Genomic DNA, 7,275 nt, shown 5'->3' on the forward strand with positions numbered 1-7,275 from the left:
CGCTGTTTCTGGTTCAAAAGTGGCTTGACCTGGGGAATGCGGCACCTGTAGCCCATTTCCTGCACACGCCTGTACACGGTGGCTCTGGATGTTTCTACTCCAGACTCAGTCCACTGCTTCCGCAGGTCCCCCAAGGTCTGGAATCGGTCCTTCTCCACAATCTTCCTCAGGGTCCGGTCACCTCTTCTCGTTGTGCTGCGTTTTCTGCCACACTTTTTCCTTCCCACAGACTTCCCACTGAGGTGCCTTGATACAGCACTCTGGGAACAGCCTATTCGTTCAGAAATGTCTTTCTGTGTCTTACCCTCTTGCTTGAGGGTGTCAATGATGGCCTTCTGGACAGCAGTCAGGTCGGCAGTCTTACCCATGATTGCGGTTTTGAGTAATGAACCAGGCTGGGAGTTTTTAAAAGCCTCAGGAATCTTTTGCAGGTGTTTAGAGTTAATTAGTTGATTCAGATGATTAGGTTAATAGCTCGTTTAGAGAACCTTTTCATGATATGCTAATTTTTTGAGATAGGAATTTTGGGTTTTCATGAGCTGTATGCCAAAATCATCAATATTAAAACAATAAAAGGCTTGAACTACTTCAGTTGTGTTGTAATGAATGAGAAAATCTCCTTTAAAGTTGTTCAAATGAAGTTCTTAGCAATGCATATTACTAATCAGAAATTAAGTTTTGATATATTTACGGTAGGAAATTTAAATAATATCTTCATGGAACATGATCTTAATATCCTAATGATTTTTGTCATAAAAGAGAAATGCATAATTTTGACTCATACAATGGGCTATTGCTACAAATATACCTGTGCTACTTTTTTATTTATTTTTTTATTATGCAATAACAACAACAATTACAAAGACAAAGAGAGAACAACAAAAAAAAACAATGAGGGTTACAAACAATAATCCCAAGCATACTAAATTATCTCATAAGACTTACACCATAAGAGAGTCTTACATGCAATAGAATTATTAGAGTTACTCAACGAGTTTATATACATATCAAAATAAAAAATAAAGAGTTTTCTTTGAAAATTTACATTTATGAATGTAACATTTAGCAAGAAATAGCAATAGATTAATAATAAATTTGCAGTGAGAAGGGTCTAAATTTAAAGAATAACCAAAAAACACAATTTGGGGGGTTATACATAAATTTGGATATAAATATTTTTTAACAAAATTGGAAAAGTCAACCCAAAATACTTTACAATAGACACATCAAATGATTGATTGTTTCTTCAGACTGAAGACAAAAGGAGCAATTGGGGGAAATATTATTGTTAAATTTAGCAAGTTTGTAGTTTACCGGACAGCAATTATGAATAATTTTGATAGAGACTTCAACAACTTTATTAGATAAGAAGAATTTTTGTCGAAGAAGCCAAAATTCTTCCCATTCTATATCTCTAAATAAGTTATTCCAAAAACTCACACATGCAGGTAAAGAAATCTGAGATCTATTAATAATTGAACGAATGTCTTTGTTTGACATGGTATTGAGAAGTCTTAAATGTCAAAAAGAAGAGAGTCTAAACGACCTTTAGGGCCAGACTTGACTAAAGGTATAATACAATCAGGAGTTTTACCTGTGCTACTGATGACTGCTTGTGTGCTGCAGGCTCACTCGTGTGATAAAAGCCATTGCCTTTTAATAGAGACCCCAAACGTCCTTAAAGATTCACGGGGTTGATTTCAGGTGATTCTTCCACACATTGCCAGGGCTGGGGACTAACGGAATTACGGAATTGAATTACAAAATAAATAGCTATAATCTGTTACAGTTACTGAGAAAAAATGTGTAGTTAAATTACAGTTACTTATGAAAATGTTAACGATTGCAAAGGGGGTTACATCTGAATATTTTCACACACACACAGATTTAATTGACTTCTTTCATAAATTTCATGATTTCTCTTTCCTACTACTTTCCTTCTGTTTCAGTTTTTATAACCATTTCTTACTATGTGTAAATTGTTGATTTTTTTAGCGTGCGTTTGGCTCGGTGTTATTGTTTTTAGGATTACTGATAAACTAATGTAGTTTGATTTTTATTTGTTATCTATTTTAATTTTAGTTCAAGTTGGAGTAATGTTTGTCATTTTATTATGTCTGTATAGGGTTTTTATTAAGTTTTAGGCTTTATTTAATTTGAGTTATTTTAGTACTTCAACAAACTACATGGAAATGAAAGAATATTGAATTTATAAATGTGTATTTATATATATGTATATATATATATATATATATATATATATATATGTATGTGTGGTTGTACTTACACATATACAGTCGTGGCCAAAAATATTGGCACCCTTGGTAAATATGATCAAAGAAGGCTGTGAAAATTAATCTGCATTATTAATCCTTTTGATATTTTATTAAAAAAATTCATTAAAATCTAATCTTTCATTGGATAATAAGAATTTAAAATAGGAGGAAATATCATTATGAAATAAATGTTTTTCTCAAACACACGTTGGGCACAATTATTGGCTTCCCTAGAAATTATTATGAGTAAAATATCTGGAACTAAGAACTAAATATCTAAGAACTAAGATGGCGGCGCGATCAGACGCAGCGGCTGCTCTGGGTCCCAAAGACGGTGCTTTTATGTCTTTTAATGTCGTCTGTTCATCTCCAAATAGTGTCAGTTTACCGCTAACTCATAAGGAAATCACCCCAGAACTCATCTATGGCTAAACGACAACATCCCGGACTCCGCCATATATCAACAAAGACTGGTGTAACAATGCTGCGGTATTATCAAAACACTGTTCATCGCTGGTGGAGTTTATGTTTGTGAAGTGTCGACCGTTCTATCTGCCGCGGGAGTTCACGGTCATTGTTATTGTTGCGGTCTACATCCCCCCGTGTGCAAATGCTAAGGACGCGCTTCGTGAACTGTATAGCGCCATCAGTGAACAACAAACAAATAACCCCGACGGCTTTTTCATCATAGCCAGTGACTTCAACCACGCAAACTTAAAGACAGTTTTGCCAAAGTTCTACCAACATGTGAACTTTGCAACAAGGGGAAACAACACACTGGACTTTGTTTACACAACAGTAAAGAACTCATACAAGGCTGTACCCCGCCCCCACCTCGGGTACTCAGACCACATCACTGTTATGCACACGCTACACACGCAATTGTACTACAGATAACATTCTGGTACAACCACTACATATCTCTGACCATTTCTTCATTACATTTACTTTACATTTTGCTACCCAGGTGCCACCATCTCCCTTACCGGTTACTTTCAGACGCAACCTACGCTCCCTTTCCCCCTCCCTTCTTTCCTCTGTAGTATCCTCCTCTCTTCCCTCGCCTACCCATTTCTCTTCTCTGGATGTAAATGCAGCCACTGACACTTTATGCTCTACCTTAACCTCTTGTCTAGACGACATCTGTCCTCTCTCCTCCAGGCCAGCACGGGCTGCTCCTTCTAACCCCTGGTTATCCGATGTTCTTCATGAGAATCGGACCAAACTCAGAGCGGCAGAGAGAAAATGGCGCAAATCAAACGATCCGTCGGAGCTGAGTAGGTATCAGTCTTTGCTTTCATCTTTCTCTACTGAAGTCCACACTGCCAGATCCTCACATTTCCACAACAAGATCACCAGCGCTCCAGACATGCGTAATCTCTTCAGAACATTTAATTCTCTCCTCTGTCCCCCTCCTCCACCTCCCACCACTTTGATAACCGCTGATGACTTTGCCTCTTTTTTCACAGACAAAACTAGAACAATCAGTAACCAGTTCTCAACTCCACAGGACCTCCAATCAACCACATCCACCGCTCTAGCTCCCATCTTCTCCTTCTGTTCCCTCACCGAGGCAGAAGTATCCAAACTTCTCCTCTCCAGCCATCCTACAACATGTCCTCTCGACCCGATCCCCTCACACCTTCTCCAAACAATCTCTCCCACACTCTTACCAGCACTCACACACATTATCAACACATCTCTCCTCACAGGCATCTTCCCCACAGCATTCAAGCAGACTGAGGTAACCCCACTGATCAAAAAACCTACATTAAACGCTTCTTTTTTAGATAACTACAGACCTGTCTCTCTCCTTCCATTCATAGGGAAAACACTCGAACGAGTTGTCTTCAACCAGCTCTCGCGGTTTCTTTCACAGTACAACAAACTGGATGCTAAACAGTCAGGTTTCAGGAGTGGCCATTCAACAGAGACTGCGCTACTCTCAGTCACTGAAGCCCTGCGAACTGCAAAGGCTGATTCCAAATCGTCAGTCCTCATTCTGCTGGATCTCTCTGCTGCTTTTGACACTGTCAATCATCAGATTCTCCTGTCTACACTCTCTTCACTGGGCATCACTGGAATTCCACTTCGCTGGTTTGAATCCTATCTCACCGGTAGATCCTTCAGAGTGGCCTGGGGAGGGGAGGTATCCAAACCACATCATCTGATCACTGGAGTTCCTCAGGGATCGGTTCTTGGACCCCTCCTCTTCTCCACATACACTACATCGCTGGGTCCCATCATACATGCACATGGCTTCTCCTATCACTGCTATGCCGATGACACACAGCTCTATCTCTCTTTTCAACCAGATGACCCAACGGTAGCTGCACAGATCTCAGGCTGCCTGGCGGACATCTCGGCGTGGATGAAAGAACATCACCTACAGCTCAACCTGGCAAAGACGGAGCTTCTCGTCTTCCCTGCCACTCCAACTCTACGGCATGACTTCACGATTCAGTTAGGCTCATCAATGATTACCCCATCAACTTCGGTCAGAAATCTTGGTGTAATCTTTGATGACCAGCTGACCTTCAAAGAGCACATTGCAAAGACTGCTCGATCCTGCAGGTTTGCACTACACAACATCAGAAAGATCAGGCCCTTTCTGACAGAGCATGCTGCGCAACTTCTTGTCCAGGCCCTTGTCGTTTCTAGACTGGACTACTGCAATGCTCTTCTGGCTGGTCTGCCATCAAACACAATCAAACCTCTACAAATGATTCAGAATACAGCGGCACGACTGATCTTCAACGAGCCCAAAAGAGCGCATGTTACACCTCTCTTCATCTCCTTGCACTGGCTACCAGTGGCAGCTCGCATCCAGTTCAAGACACTGATAAAAGCGTCTGCCAAATGACTAAATGTAAATGTAAATGTGTTATGCTAATCCCAGCATATAGACCACTTCTCAAACTCACCAAACCAGTTCAAAAGCAGATCACAGAATGGCCAGACAATGCCACCTCAGCACTACAGGACTGCTTCCAGGACACAGACTGGAACATGTTTAAAGAGGCAGCCACCTACAACAACCACACAGACCTGCATGAGTACACTGAAACTGGGACTGCTTACATCCAAAAGTGCACTGATGATGTGACAGTCACCAAGACCATCACCACACGTGCAAACCAGAAGCCATGGATGACAGCAGAGGTTCGTGGGCTGCTAAAGACCAGAGATGAATTATTCAGATCAGGAGATATAGCAGCCCTCAAAACAGCAAGAGCCAATCTGTCCTGTGGCATCAAAAATGCGAAACGGTCATATGCTCAAAAAATCAACAATCACTTCACAGACAGCAGAGACACACGGAGCCTGTGGTAAGCCATTCAGACCATCACTGACTACAAGCCCCCGCCACAGGCCTGTGATGAGAACACACCCCTCCCCGATGCACTCAACCGCTTTTATTCACGGTTTGAAATGCAGAATGACACACCTGCACAAAAACTGCCCACACCTCCCAATGACCGGGCGCTCTGTCTGTCTCCAGCCGACGTAAGGAAGACCCTATCTAGGATTAACCCACGCAAGGCTGCGGGTCCTGACAACATACCTGGCCGTGTTCTGAGAGACTGTGCTGCACATCTGACAGATGTCCTAACAGATATCTTCAACACTTCGCTGAGCCAGGCAGTCGTCCCCACATGTCTCAAATCCACAACAATCATACCGGTACCAAAGAAATCACCTGTGTCCTGTCTAAATGACTGCCGTCCCATAGCACTGACTCCAATCATGATGAAGTGCTTTGAGAGGCTAGTCATGCATAACATCAAAACCAGCCTCCCCAACACACTCGACCCGCTCCAGTTTGCATACCGTCCAAACCGCTCTACGGACGATGCAATTTCCTCCACCCTCCATCTGGCTCTTACCCACCTAGAAAATAAAGATTCCTATGTTAGAATGCTGTTCATTGACTTCAGCTCGGCATTCAACACAATAATCCCACAACAGCTCATAAATAAACTAAACCTGCTGGGCCTTAACAATTCCCTGTGTAATTGGATCCTGGACTTTCTAACCAGAAGACCTCAGTCAGTCCGTGTCGGCCACAACACCTCAAGCACTACCACACTGAGCACAGGTGCCCCACAAGGCTGTGTGCTCAGCCCGCTGCTCTTCACGCTGCTGACCCACGACTGCACTGCCAAGTTCAGCTCCAACCACATCATCAAGTTTGCTGATGACACAACAGTGGTAGGTCTCATCAGCAACAACGATGAAACGCACTACAGAGAGGAAGTGGCACAGCTGGCTGAATGGTGTGGCACCAACAATCTGTCCCTCAATGTGGAGAAGACAAAGGAGGTTGTGATGGACTTCAGAAGAAACTCCGTTGACCACCACCCCACTGACCATAGACAGCTCGACTGTGGAGAGAGTCAGCAGCACTAAATTCCTGGGGGTGCACATCACAGAGGATCTCACCTGGACCACCAACACCATGTCACTCTCCAAAAAGGCACAACAGCGCCTACACTTTCTCCGCCGGCTGAAAAGAGCAAGTTTGCCTCCACCCATCCTCACCACATTCTACAGAGGCACCATTGAGAGTGTGCTGACCAGCTGCATCACTGTCTGGTACGGGAACTGCAGTGCTGCTGACCGCAAGACCCTCCAGTGGACAGTGAACACAGCTGCAAAGATCATCGGTGCCCCTCTCCCCTCCATCCTGGACATTTTCCTTACACGATGCTCCAGCAAAACCAACAGCATCGTGAAGGACTCCACCCATCCCTCCCACAGTCTCTTCCAGCTCCTACCATCAGGAAGACGGCACCGGAGCATCAGAGCCCGCTCCGCCAGACTGCTCAACAGCTTTTTCCCCCAGGCTGTGAGAGCCCTGAACTCAAATCACCCGCCCCCCTCTGAAACCCCATGCAAACCCCTACCTCCTGAAACATGGACACAATCCCACAAAAGACTCAGCAATATATGTATGTTTACATGCTCATGCACTACAAATCATCCTGCACTGTTCCCC

The sequence above is a fragment of the Barbus barbus genome (genome assembly GCF_936440315.1).
Source record: "Barbus barbus genome assembly, chromosome: 20".
NCBI lineage: Eukaryota > Metazoa > Chordata > Actinopteri > Cypriniformes > Cyprinidae > Barbus > Barbus barbus.